The sequence below is a fragment of the Nothoprocta perdicaria genome, unplaced genomic scaffold (genome assembly GCF_003342845.1).
Source record: "Nothoprocta perdicaria isolate Ctin4 unplaced genomic scaffold, notPer1 scaffold_35, whole genome shotgun sequence".
Classification (NCBI taxonomy): Eukaryota; Metazoa; Chordata; class Aves; order Tinamiformes; family Tinamidae; genus Nothoprocta; species Nothoprocta perdicaria.
In genome coordinates, this window is record NW_020455588.1 from 2,722,447 (window position 1) to 2,736,814 (window position 14,368).

Sequence of the window (14,368 nt, forward strand, 5' to 3'; positions counted from 1 at the left end):
TGGAAACCCCGCGCGTGACGTCAGCGCGGCGCGGCGAGGCGGAGCCGCCGCCATGGCCCGCGCCTCGCGCCGCCGCTGCCCGGGGCGGGGGGAAAAGGGGGTGGTTAAAAGTTGGTGTTTTTATCGGCTCCTTGGGAGCTTCTCGGTGTAAAGTGCGAGGCCGGCGCGGCCAAGGCCTCCGGCCACGCGAGAGGTGGCCCGGCCCGGCCGGCTCATCCTGCTCGTGTCCAGCGGCAGCAGCTCCTTGTGCCAGGAGGCCTGGGGTCATAGGGAAGAAATAAAAATAATAATAATTAAAAAAAAAAAGAAGTAAAGCACCTCAAAATCCAGTGGAGGAGTAAATAACTCCTTCCCCCTAGAGCTAAACTGGCAGACCCCGCACCAGCAGGAAGCGCTGGGATAAGGAACAGCAGCACCAGGGTTTAGCAGAGGGTGGTTCTGGACCCGCTTCCCTTCAGGAGGGAGTGGGGTCGGGCCAGGGAGGCTCCCTGGCTGTGCTAGATGGGGTGCCACGGGATCAGCAGCCCCCAGGTTAAACTTGGGGGTGCCAGGAGGAAAATAACCACTTTTAAGGTAACTAGTACTGAAGTGCTCTGCCAAGGATGTACCATTCTTAAGTTGCTGCCATTCAAAAAGTAATGCTCCAGCAGATGGTTTTCCAGCCCTCAAATCTACCACCCTTCAGGCTCTGGTAGAAGGCTTTTTATTCCTGAGTTTGCCAGTTACAAGGGAGGAAAGGGCAGAGTCCCCTCGCATCGGTGTTACCAGCCTCACGCTGGGCAGTTCAGTGGGTCACCTGTGGGGCGGAGGGCTGGGGAGGCCTGCAGAGCCAAAGGGCTTCAGCTGCGCGGGCCAAAACTGGGCCACGTGCTTCGCTTTTTCCTTAAGTTTGGTTACAAAACTCCTATAGGTGGATGTATATATGTAAATATGATGTAATTACTACCCGTTACATAATTCGCCCTTTCCATGTCAGTGCCATAGAATTAGTAACACCTTCAAAAACGCGGCCACGCCCAAGCATAAATAAAAGCAGACACGTGAATTTATCCTCCCTCTGTTTACAGGACCTCTATTACAAAACTTCATTCAGAAGTCGCGTTCAGAGAAATACCAGAAATGCTGAGGGAAGAAAGGAGGATATGGAGCTAAACAAAGAGAAAACTGAAATAAACCCCTGCAATGTCAATTGCTTGGCCATTAAATTCACACAATTCACATCAACCATCCTAAAAGCTAAACGTCAACAAAGCGGCCAGATGTTAGTTAAATTCCTCTATTTTTGCGATACAACTTCCTCTCTTTTAAGTTCCTAATTATTCACAGAGAGACAGTATCTTTTTTTTCACCCTTCCCTTTTCTTCATTTCCCCTCCTTCTTCCTGCTTTGTAAGAATTCATATACAGAAAATACTTCTATCCTGGTAGCAAAGATCTTTCCCAGCTGCTGCCTTGTCATGTGCATAAGTTCTTCTCTATCCCCCCTGAATCTGAACACTATCTCCCGAGGGTTTAGGTCCTTTGCTTTATTGCACAGATACAGAGTAGGAAAGTGTGACTGTATGTACACTGGGTGCATTAGCATATTTACAAACAGCTTCTTTTGGCTAGCAAAAGTAGCAGTAGCTGTGACAAGGTGCCAGCACGAGCATAGATGAGTGATGCGTGTGTGTGCCGTGCACCAGCGGTAGTGTCCCGGGTGGAAGATGACCCGTTGTGGCACACGCCTCCTTTTGCACCTCCATCCTCTTTGCTTCTGCATCCCACCCAGCGTATCGAAGGTCCTTGGAGAGCTGCGTGGTGATTGCCAGAGCACATGGAGCTCGTGGTGCTGTTTACATTAATGGAGCAATAACACACGTATTTGCACCTGCCACAAATACCCTTTTGCCAGGAGAGTATTTTTACATGTATCTTTACCCAAATCTGCTGCTATGGCCTGCTATGAATCATCTTTTCTGCCAAGACTTTCAACACTGATGACTTCCACATCCAAATTAATATGGTTAACCTACCTTCTTTCCAGCGAGGTCAGATGGAAGATGTGTCCTCAGCTTGTTTGTGACGTTCCAGGAGTGACTTACCGCTGCAAGGTGTCTTGCTGCTTCCTTTCTTTAGCAAAGATGCTAACCTGTGTTCACTGAAAGAAATTGAACACAGCATTTAAAAGTACTAGTCACACTGTGGAGATCAGGAGACGCTCTTTAGGCCCTAAGTCTGCTAAACACATCTTTAAGAGCAGTTTTCCCAGAAATTACATGCAGGTACCTTTCATTTGTCTTTAAAAAATGAAAGTCCTTCACATTTCCTGACCTTATCTGGAATCAGTGCCAGTACTAGACAAGCTTAACATTTAAGCCTGAAGTGCTGCTGATTTAAAAACAAACAAGAGACCCACCCCCAAAGCAGCCTCCTACCTCTAACAGGCTGACTGTTCTTGAGTAGGATTTGTGCCTGTAAACAAAATACTCGTTCTAGCAGACCTAGTCCAGTGCCCACGTTAGGTGCACAGTTAGGCATTTAACAGAGTCCATTTTAAAGACTAGATCTTCAGGTTGTTTATCTTAACATCTCATTTCGACTCGTGGTGATTCATAGTTGTCACAGTATATTAAAAAAAAACATTTTTCCCATGGTGTGTTGTTTAACATTTAGAAGCTCTTCTAGGCAAAGAAGTTTGTTTGTTTGTTTGCTTTTTAAGTAGGGAAGCCTTAAATACCAAATCGAGTAGCCTTTTTTTTTTTCTTGACACAAGAAATACATTTCAAATATCCTTGCCATTTAACGGGGTACTAAACCCTGTGTTAGTTTCTCCTCGCTTTTCTAAACCACCCACTCACCCCACCTGTTTCTCTCCTTTTACACTTCACTTAATTTCCCAACATTTCCTGAAAAGCTCAAAGATCACTAGCCTGGGTACAATATAACAACAAGGATCTTGCAAACATCTTTCTTGCCTTCTCCTTCCCTCCTCCGAGGAGCTTTTTTTCTACCCCACGCAAGCCCCCTTCCCACGTCCCTGCCCTCCCCATTTGGGCCCCATGCGCCAGCCAGCTGCACAATGCTGAGGATTAGGGAGATTAAGATTTGGCAGAAAACAAAGGTGACAAAAATCTTTGCTTTTCGAGAAATTGCTGTGGGACCTGCTACGGCAGAGTCGGTAACAGCAAGGAGGGAATGAATAAACCAGAGTTGTGTCACTTCTGTTGCAAAAAGCAGAAGAAAAGAGAAAGGTTCAGTTCATGTTTATAGGAATTAAAAAAGAGTGGCAAGCTTCTTATCTGGTTAGCTCGTGGACTTCTTTATTATGATTCCCTTTAAATGTGCTCTTGCTTAGGTCTTGTCTCACATAGAACTTATCAGAAGTTACTTCTGAATAGTTTCAGCTGTAGATAATTATATCACAGTTAAGTCTAAGTTTTTGTTAAGTTTAAACGTGGTTATTCTGGAAATACTTTGAACACAGGCAGATCTGTTAAACACGAGCATGGAAAAAAAAAAGAAGAAACCATCCATGCAAGAACAATTGTGGCTAATTAAATAACGTGGTTAGTTTTGGCCAGCTAAGGGCTTTTTTTTTTTCCCAAAAAGTTATTTATAAACTTGTTAAATTATTTATGCAACCCCTTGAAAAGTACATACATACGTACCTTGGTTTAATGTGAATGATTATTTGCAAGCTAAGATGAAATAAAACAGCTTAAACTGGTACAAGTGTGTACATAAATTTACTTTAATTAACTACATAAGTTTAATTAAAATGAACATTAAAACTGAGAACCGGGCAATTATAATTCAAGGCAATCCAGAAACCTGATATGGAGCAAAATAAACTCTTTTTACAAATTATTGCCCTATGTGAACAGAGTGTCTGTGTCTCACTGGAACATCTAAACACTCAAGCAGAGGGGTTAGACTAGATTATCTTTAGAGGTCCCTTCCAATCTCAACCATCCTGTGATTCCGCGAAACTGGATCAGGACATGGGCTGAATGTTTTGCTGAGGGGATCCCTGATACAATTGAAATGTTAGCATTTAAATGGTTATAAGGAGGCTTGAAAATCAATGTCCATGGAGGCAGCCAAGAGGAGTTCACACTTCTCTTTCTTCTACTGTGTTTGGTCAGTCTCTCAATTGCTCCTGGCTTTTTGGAACCATTAAAAGCAGCTGTAGGGTGTAGAGCTTGCTCGCTTTGTAAGTGTCTTGTGTTTAACTAGAGAAAGGATAAAGTGTGGCTAAAGTTAAGTCTTTTATTTCTATTTTAGGTGATAGGCCTGGGTGCTTTGTAGATAAAGATGCGTAGCTGGTGTCTCCACAGACTAGAGCAGACTGTTTCAGACCATGCTCATAAGAAGAAAAGGACAAAAAATAATTTCCAAAGACTTTCTTGATTACAGCAAAAACTTAGGTCTCTCAGGATAAAAGTAAGTTTAGCAGCTAGAGTTAAAGAAGAAACATGGCAGATCTTACAAGCAGTAAGTAGTCTCTGCATATAAAATGGTAACTTTAAATATTATTACTTTTTCCTTTGTTTTAATTAAATTTTATAACTTATACTGTTTTTTTCTTCAAGTGAGACTGCTCCTATATGTAGTTTTTCTTTAATTTGCATCAAATGCCTTCTGAAACAAGGCTATGCAGCCCATATTTGCAGCTTCTGTTCATTTGGTTCTGTTTTGAGATATGATAACGAAAGAAGTACATTGTTTTCATTTGCTTGCCTTTGCTGTTTTCATTCTGTAATGATATTGCCAACCTTTATTTTGTTTGTGTGGCTTTGGTGTGTCTGGAAGAGCAGAGATACCTTCCAGTATGAAAGAATGTGGAAGGTCTTTTTTCTATTTTGAATTTATTTTTGTCCTTCTCGCACTTGTTTTCTAGAGTCATGGGCCGTCCAACTTCTGAAACAGTAGTTAAAACAATAGCAGTAATTAGGAGAAGTTGTAGCCTTAGTCCCTATTTCTATGAGGAACCTGCTCATTTAATGTTTGTGATCTTAATATGAATAAGAGCTAAGACACTGAACGGGCCAGGAGAAAGTGTTTTACCACTCTAATTTGGTACTACAGTAAAACCTTGTGTTTTGTTTTGTTTTGTTCTCCCATCTTTCCCCCACAATGTTTCTGGTACTAGAAAGGAGTAGCTTGTCTAACAATGACTTCTGTTACTTTTGGTTTCTAGTTATTGTAAAGTAATGTGTACATTGAATTACTTCACAAGAGAAGTTAAAGACTTTAAAAAGCAGTGAATACTGTAAATGCCTTGTTGAAATGGATACATTCCCTGTCAAGATAAGTGTTTGAAGAACTAGCCTATATTTAACGTAGTATGTGTCTTGATCAACTCTGATAGTGGAGATACTGTATAGCATTACTGAAGTACTTACAGTATCCTTATTATATTAACTGTCACTGGGAGGCTCTGATATTATAAATTTTCTAATGGTCTAACTCTTGTGAGTTATGAATATATTCACAGTGTACTGATTTTGTTAAGTCTTCTAAATTTGCTTTCTAGTTCTAAGGTTAGTTAGAAAATAGCTTATAAACTGTCGGCAAGTGATTTTATTGGCATAACTAAACTTTTGCTAGATAAAGCTGTAAGCTGGGTGAGGTTAGTAAACTGTGTAGCAGGTACAGGCTGTAACAAGTAGAAGGAGAATGAGCAGTTGTTCTGGAAACAGCACCTTTTTCCTTAGGAGAAAAGTAGAAGAATACAGGTAGGAGACAGGAAAAACTCTTTGAAAGATTGTCTTCTCTCTGCTTGTAAAACAAACTTCATATAATCTAGGTTTAAAGTTACTTCAATCCCAAGCTGTCAACACCTAAATACAGACTTAAATCATCATGAGTGTGTTTTGGAGTAATTAAAGGATTTCTGGGACATATACCCTGAAGAAGGAGATCTAATGCCAATGTTGGACTGGTCTTATTCATCTGGCCACTTTCTCACTTGTGTGCTGGTATTTTATGAACTTGGAGTGGTCTTTTTCCCTGATCATCCCTCCTAAATACAGAGGGGTCACTGACCTGTTTGGAGAAGCAGATGCCCCAAGGCATCTGGCAAGTCAAACTCTACAGCAAAAGGCCCAGACTTGGGCAGCTGCCAGGGCACGTGCACCTCTGCTGGACAAATCCCCACCAAAAGGCCTTTCCTGAGTTGTAGACCCTGCTCCCGGGTAGCTCAGCCTTTGGAAGCCCACTGCTCATCTGCATTAACATGCATAATACCCTTCAGAAGGTGCCTGCTCTTTGTGAGCTCTCACTAGAGTCGAAGTTGAATATAAAATGGCATAGTATGTGCTGTCCTTTACACCTTGTAACAAGTCTAAGACTGTGCATGATTCCAGTTGCTTTACTGCATACTGCATGAATAATACTTTTTTCTTTTCAGAGCTAAAACGCTTATAATCAGTCCAAAACTTCTCTTACGGTTATTTAGAGTAGCATGTAGTGATTTGTTAAAACTGATGGGTAGGAAGAGCCTTTGTGTAGATGCATTTAGCTGCATTTGTGAAAGTTTGGAGTGTAAACTCTGTCGGACTAGGGAATGAGTGGGGAAGGCTTGTGACTGAACTGGTTGTGCAAACAGAAGCTTCCGGTGTAAATACAGGTATTGATAACACCATGCTATAGTAGACTACTTCCTTAGGAAGGAGGTAGATTCAAGAAGCTCTTTTGACCAAAGTGTGTTTTTCCTCATTTAAATTGCCTTCTCAGACTAGAAATGGTTTTTGCAAATGCAATATACCAGTACAGCTTTCCTATTACCTTGAACAGTTGTTGGCACAAGAATGTTTTTTAGATGTGGGCTAGAGGGGAGAAAATATTTTCTAATTGCTATATACTCTATTGCTTTTGCATATTATAACCCAAAAACCTTCCAGAAATGCCTTTGGCTGGGGTAGCTTACTTTGTTTTAGCCTTACCAGAGAGGGCCTGGAATAGCTCTAAGCCTTTGTTCTCATGTTCTTCCTCCCAGCTCTGCCAGTATAATTGGTAGATTATATTACTGGTTATACTAAAGAGTAGTCAAACCCTTTTAGGTGTAAATGAGATCACAGTAAATAACTGAGTGTTTCCAGTATTTGAATCCTCAGAGAAGACTGGCTTTGAGAAGACTAGGCTCCTAAATAAGCTATAGGGCACCACAGTCTGAGTAGGCAGTAAACCCGCTCAAAGCTAAGGGTTGTTACTGAGGGAAAATAGACTCAAAGGAATTGGCCTCTTTTCTCCCCTCAGCTGCTGCCTCTAGTTGCTAAAAGGTCAGTAAACAGGATCTCTGTATCTATTGACAAGGTATTGCTGTAGTTGACAGTTATGATTAGGGTTTTTATGCATTACTTCATCTAGACAGTGGTGAAAAGCAATGTATCTCTTTGAATACAAGAAGAGCCACAACAGATGGGAAATAATACTCATATATATAATTCCTTCAAGGTATCTGTACAGACGGTAAAAACCTAATCCTTAAAATATTCCTGAGAGGCAGTATTGGCCACAGATGACACCAAGGAAACGACAGCACATCGTCGTTGCACAGTAACGTGAGTTGATTCAGTAGGTGAAGGAAACAAACCTCTAAACTTCATCTGCGGGACTTTGCAGCGAGGCAGTAAAGACACAACACCACCTCCCTCTGACTGTGTCTGTTTTCTGGAGATACTGGCTGTGTTGTTGATCTACTCAGCTACTTACATAGCTCCCAGAGGGTTTCCTGAAGGTTTCGAAGCCTTATGCTAGACACTCCTTAATGGCATGAAGTGTAGTTCTCAATCCTGGGCTCTTCCCTATAAGATGGCATTAAAATTCTTTCTGAACCTATTGATAGGTAGGTAGTAGGATTTTATTTTGCACACAGAAGATAATGGGAGTTTTGACTGTAGGGACCTGAGCTTTCGTGCTTTCACTGAACAGCCCTGTTCCAGTCTAAGCTGCAGTTCTGGATGCCCCACTTGGCTGCTTTACTTTCTGCCACTTTATGCTGGGGAAGGGCATGAGAGTGAAAAGGTGAGGAGGACCACGGAGTTTTAAAAGGTAATAGGAAAAGAAAATTGGATTTATACTATATGTGAGAGCAGGAGCAGAAAAGATGGTTGTGTGAACTCATGCCAGGTGTAAGCCGCATAGGCTAATTAGGACACTGCACAGACTTATAAGCTGGAGTGGCTAAGGAGGATTTGTATTATGAATTCTAAGCTTGCAGGCTATTTGAATTTGCAAATTTAAATAAATGAATCATTTTATTCTATTGAATCATTGGCTTGCTTGTCAATGAAATGGAATCCTTCAATCTGATTCTTCAGCTTTATGGCAGCAAGTTTTGCTCAGGTTTTGAACTAGTTGTAATCAAAATGCTAGTATCTTCCAAAGTTACAGGCTGTACCCTTGCTTAAGCTGGACACGTGCCCTGAGAACTAGTATTCCATGTGTCTGATAGCAAGAAGCTTTTTTGCTGGTGGCTGACGTGAAATGGAGATACAGCCAAATAGTAGTGGCACCCCTGAACCTCAAGGAGAGTTTGTGATACTTGGGCTGGAACTGGATAGTCTTTCCAAGCACAGCTCAGGAGACCAGTCAGGGCTGGTGCTTTGCCTCGTGGAGGGCCATGAATTCTGCAGGCATCAAGATGTTGGTTATGCAACACGTTTAGCAATTATCGCTTCCTTTGAATGGCCACAATGAAGTCAAAATTGAGATGCTTCTTCATTTCCTCAGGAAGCTCTATTAAATTGCTAGTGGTGTGGCAAGACTTTGCGAGGGGTCTGTTGACTGGAAATAAGAGCAGTTATTTATACTGTAGGAAACTGCTGTTGCTATATGTTATGTTAGAACATCAGTAAAATGTGAAAGGAATGGGGGGAGCAACTGGCCCTTCAAAGACCAATAGAACTTTGGCTTTTCTTTGGCACAAGTAAGATCTGGAAGGACCTGGCAGAAGGTGGTATTTCTGTCCCATACAATTTGTGGCTGTGAGCTTGGACTTGTGCCTGTTTTGTATGGTACTCATGGTCACCATGTGATGAAATTTGGCGAAGGAGGAGGTCGTATCCAATGTTTCTCAAACTATGCATGCAGAGATACTGGGGATCTTGTTGGAGTTCATGCATTATAGTTCCTCAGTTGCAAAATGGAAATAAAAGCACTTCCCCAAACTTGATGAAGTTTAGAGAATTCTTATGTAACAAGATGATATGGTAATCCTGACTTATAGGAAAGCCTCAGAAATGAACAGCTTTACATTCAGAGCAGGAGTGTACTTGGCCACACTGTTAGGCTAGAAGGAGTACATTCAATGTTGTAGATGCCCAGCCTGCAGAGGAGCATTTTATAAAGCAGCAGGACTGTCTTTTCAGTGTGTGAATCTGTCAGATCTTGATCCTGAATTGTTTAAAGAAACTGACAGCTCAATACTTCCAAGTATCAGACTGAAGTATAAACAAACAGCCTTAATTCAGTCTTTTAGCTTTTTTATATGTATTTGCACTTTTATTTCCCAACCCTACTGCAACAAAAAAGTGTGTTTTCAAGAAATTCCATTCTCGGACTTTTACAATGAAAAGTACTTAGACATTGAAGTAATTGTCAATATAAATATATTCTTTTCATTGAAAGCACAGTCAGGGGATAATGTTTCATGAAACAAAGTGTGATTGATTTTATAAATCCATTCTTGTTATGGTAATCAATTGGTGCCTAATTACTCTTTATCTGCTGTGTACATGAATCATGTTGATGTTTATAGTTGTGATAAACATGTGCGTATGAAATATGTCACTTGAGGTGTTCACTCAAAAGCGCTGCTTCGAAAGGTTTTGTGATAGGAGATGCTTTAGTACATGAGGATTTACCACACTTTTCTGTCAAGGCAAAGACTTATAATATATGGAGAAGGCAGACCGTATTTTATTTCAGAAGAGATTAGGGAAAATGGGTTAACGTTTGGAGTACGTGCAGCAAAAATACTGAGCTTTAACTGAAAGAGTGTCTTAACTCAGGGAAAAAATGGCTGTTTGACATAAGTCCTAGTAATGAAAGTTTAATGGCGCTCTTAACTTTTGTTTGGTATCCATAAGCACAGAATAAATATGTAGTTTATCTTCATCTTGATTGTTTGGGGGGAAAAAAAGAATGGTGCCTTTAGTTTATTTAAAATTCACAGCCCTGTGGTGCATCTGTCTATCATATTACAAGTTCTCATGTATTCACGTTAAAAGTCTGTTCTTGGTCAAGCCAACCAATATAGCCTGTGTATCACCTGCAAGTTGCAGGGTGGACACCAGTCTTGTTGGGTACTTTTCCACTTCCGCGTATACTTTTTGTATCACAGTAGGAAGGGAGGTAACTTCATGCCCTTGGTAGGCTTGCAAGCAGTCTGACCTGGAGATGGGCTTCTCTGTTCCATAGCTTGCACTTGTCTGATAATTTGCTATTTATAGGTTTGTCAGAGTAGCTGCATCTGACTTGTGAGTGTCTTACTGCAGATACGGAGGGACTAGAGACCTTTACAGGAATGAGGTAATGGACATGAGCAAGTGCTTTAGCTTTACCAAACATATTTATGAGCAGAGCTTGCTGCTGGATGAAAGCACACAGTTGCTAATGTGGCAGAGGGCCTGTATTCTACTGAGCCTCCCAGCCACCTCTGACTTCACATCATGTCTGCAAAGCCTTCTGAATCCTACAAGAATGATGCTGAAAAGTATTTTTAACCTGAAACCTGATGGTGAAGTTCATAGCTCAGTATGTATTACACTGTACACAACAGTATGAATGAGGTTCAGGATAGGTTTCTCCAAATTGGCTGTAATTCCGTACAGCTAATAGGAAAAGGGTGAATGGAATATCTTTCTTTATAGTGTAGCATGTCAATTTTGTTTAACTTACTATTGATAACTTGTAATAAAGATCAAGCAGATAGTGAGAACTTTCCTTAAATACAAGATCAAAGGAAGTTTATTTAAGGAGGTACTTTGGAGTTAATTGCAGATGTATTGATCTGCAGGCTTTGAGTGTTTACTTAATGATTTCAAACAATTCCTATGCTGCAAACTTTAAGCAAAAGACTGTATTTATACCAGTTCTAAAACTTGAGTTATGTTCCTTCTGTTCCCTCAGCAAGTTTGCTGATGATACCAAACTAGGAGGAGTAGCTGATACCCCATAGGGCTGCGCTGCCATCCAGAGGGACCTGGACAACTGGGTGGTGAGAAACCTCATGAAGTTCAACAGGGGCAAGTGCAGGGTCCTGCACTTGGGGAGGAATAACCCCGGATACCAGTACAGATTAGGGGTGGACCTGCTGGAGAGCAGCCCCGCAGAGAGGGACCTGGGTGTCATGGTGGATGACAAGATGACCATGAGGCAGCAGTGTGCCCTGGTGGCCAAGAAGGCCAACGGGATCCTGGGGTGCATTAAGAAGAGCATCTCCAGCAGGTCAAGGGAGGTGATCGTCCCCATATACTCAGCCCTGGTGAGGCCACATCTGGAGACTGTGTCCAGTTCTGGGCTCCCCAGTACAAGAGGGATGTGGAGCTGCTGGAGAGAGTCCAGCGCAGGGCTACCAGGATGATCAGGGGCCTGGAACATCTGCCCTGTGAGCAAAGGCTGAGGGAGCTGGGCCTGTTTGGCCTGGAGAAGAGAAGGCTGAGGGGGGACCTGATCAGTGTCTATAAATACCTCAAGGGAGGCAGTGAGGAGGATGGGGTGGCCTCTTTTCAGTGGTGGCCAGCGATAGGACTAGAGGAAATGGCCATAAACTGAAGCACCAAAAGTTCCACTTAAGGAAACATTTCTTGACAATAAGCGTGCCAGAGCCCCTCCACAGAGAGGTTGTGAAGTCTCCTTCTCTGGAGATCTTTAAAACCCGCTTGGACGCAGCCCTGTGCCACGTGCTCTAGGTGACCCTGCGTGAGCAGGCGGGTTGGACTAGATGACCTCTGAGGTCCCTTCCAACCTTAAGCATTCTATGATTCTTTAATAAAGGTAAAGACAGGTTGTTTTAACAGATCACAGAATTTCACATAAAATGAGGGCTTCTACATCTGAAAGGGACTAGGGAATCATTTGAGATGCTCTTATGTGGCCTAGCTATAGCGGGAGGAAAAACAAAAATTGGTATTGCCTGAGTTGCTCATCTGCTCCAAGCTGTTGAGTGTTGATGCTTTCATTAATATGCATGATAGTGATCTGTTGAATGAAGGAAATGGTTCAAAGTTTCCACGATATGACCTTCAATAGATGCCTCATAATGAATGTATCTCCTTTAAAGAGGAGGAGTCCTCAATATGAAATTAATTCTTGTTTGGATATGCCTTTGGCCATAGTGTTTTCTTGTGTAAAAAGATATTTCAGAGGTAGATGTTTTCTTAATTGTTGCTGACATTTTATGCATTGATTTGGCTGTTTAACTTCTTGCCAGTGTCTAACTTGGATTGACTTTCCTAAAGTAAATGGATTTATATCAGTCTGTTAGTGGGCTTGGCACCTTCTGTGACAGCAAAACATCTGTTAGTGGGCTTGGCACCTTCTGTGACAGCAAAACATCCTTTGCAGAGAAGAAAATAACTGTTTCCCCTACTGTCATCCATGGGAGTCTGTTACGTGAGAGGAAACCCACTCTACATGTGCTTCAGTATTCCTGAAACACTGCCAGTCTTAGCAAGAGGGATGCAAGGTGAGGATCAGAAATGAGTTAAAAACAACTGGGACTTGGGTAACTGTTCAGAGAGAATTTACAAACAGCCACCTGTATGGCGCCTTTAAGGAGCAGGTCAGGATTAAGGCAGGTCATGCCTTATATGGATAAGGCAGGTCATGTCTTATATGTGCTCAAGGAAAAGATTTCTGATAGTTGAAAGCTTTTAAATTCACTTAAGCATTTTAAGATTAATTTTTGGAGACTGTGTAGCAAGATATTTGGTCTAGAAATAGAGCATCTTTCCAGCTGCGGCTGGAACATGATAGAAGGGGATGACATGAAGATTCGTAGTGATTCCTTGGTTTTGCTCCCATTTACTTGACTCACAAAATAGGATAACAGAGGTGTGCGCACACTTTCCTCAAATGAATCCTTCAGAGAAATACATTGATATTTGCCCTTCTGAGATAAAGATCTAGACTTGTTAAAATTAATAGGCCATGCTAAGTTAAACAGTTGTTAATGGCACAGTAGAAAAATATGATACTTAAAATCACTTGGATTCGTGTTTTCTTGTGAGTGTTTAAGCTCAGTAACAACTTAAAGCTTGAGACTAACTTACTAGTATCCTGAAAACAATACTTGGTATTAATTTGTAATATTAAATACTTTAACCCTTATGTCTATTATACTTTTCATGATAAAGGAACTGCCTTCATCTTCTTAGATTGTGGTTACATAGAACTCCTTTGGAGAACTACAAAAATCACTTTATTAATAGAAAAGTGTATTGACTGCAACTTACTTGATGTGGCTGAGCCCTTAGAGGTTCAGCAGGCTGGTTGCTCGCCTCCAGTACTGCTGCGCTCCGAGCTGTTGGTATCTCGGGCGAGGGGCAAGCGATGCGTAAATGTGCTTTCTAGAACAGCGGATACTGTTATGAGAAGACTAGTTTAGTGTTAGCCAGCTGCTTCCACGATGGTGGGACAGCACAGGCTACAAACTGTGTCGATCTCCATCTTGGCAAGTGGCCTGGGGATGCGCGATGCTTTGAAGAGCCACTTTTCCATTGCTAGCGTTCATCACTGAACGTCTGCCCTTAAAAATAACACACATCTAAACAATACTTCTGAGATTACTGATTCTGAAATATAAGTGACTCAGACCTACTAAGAAATAGGAACTCCACAAAATCATCTCCAGACTGACTAGGTGAGCTAGTCATAAGACGTGCCTCCTGTGCTGATTTGGAGAACACATGAGAAGATGAACACAAGCAGATAAATTAAGTCTAGGCACAGTATTTTAAGACGTGCTCAGTGTAGAGGATATATCTATCCACAGGGGAGACCCTTGAATGACAAGGCAGGACTTGATTATTACAGTGCAACTTGTTAGATGGTCTAACTCTCCTTACCGCTTAGCTGCTACTTCCCGTTTTCTGTGTGCGAGTTTCACTAGATCACTAGAGTGCTTTCAGGCACGGTTCAGTTATGCAAAGCAAGCGGCAGGTTCTGCACGCCTCAGTGAGACAACTTCCTCTCAAACCATCTCCAGCTGCACCGTATTTATGCTGAGACTTGTGCAGCGGCAGGGACAGTGGCAGAGGAGACGAGGAGGCTTTTTGCTGTTGGGCCATGGAGATATCCTAGGCAAGAGAACTGCAGAAACACAGGGAGGGTTGGATGGAGGGTTAGAGGCTCTTGGCTTCCCGAGTGCAGCAGAAGGG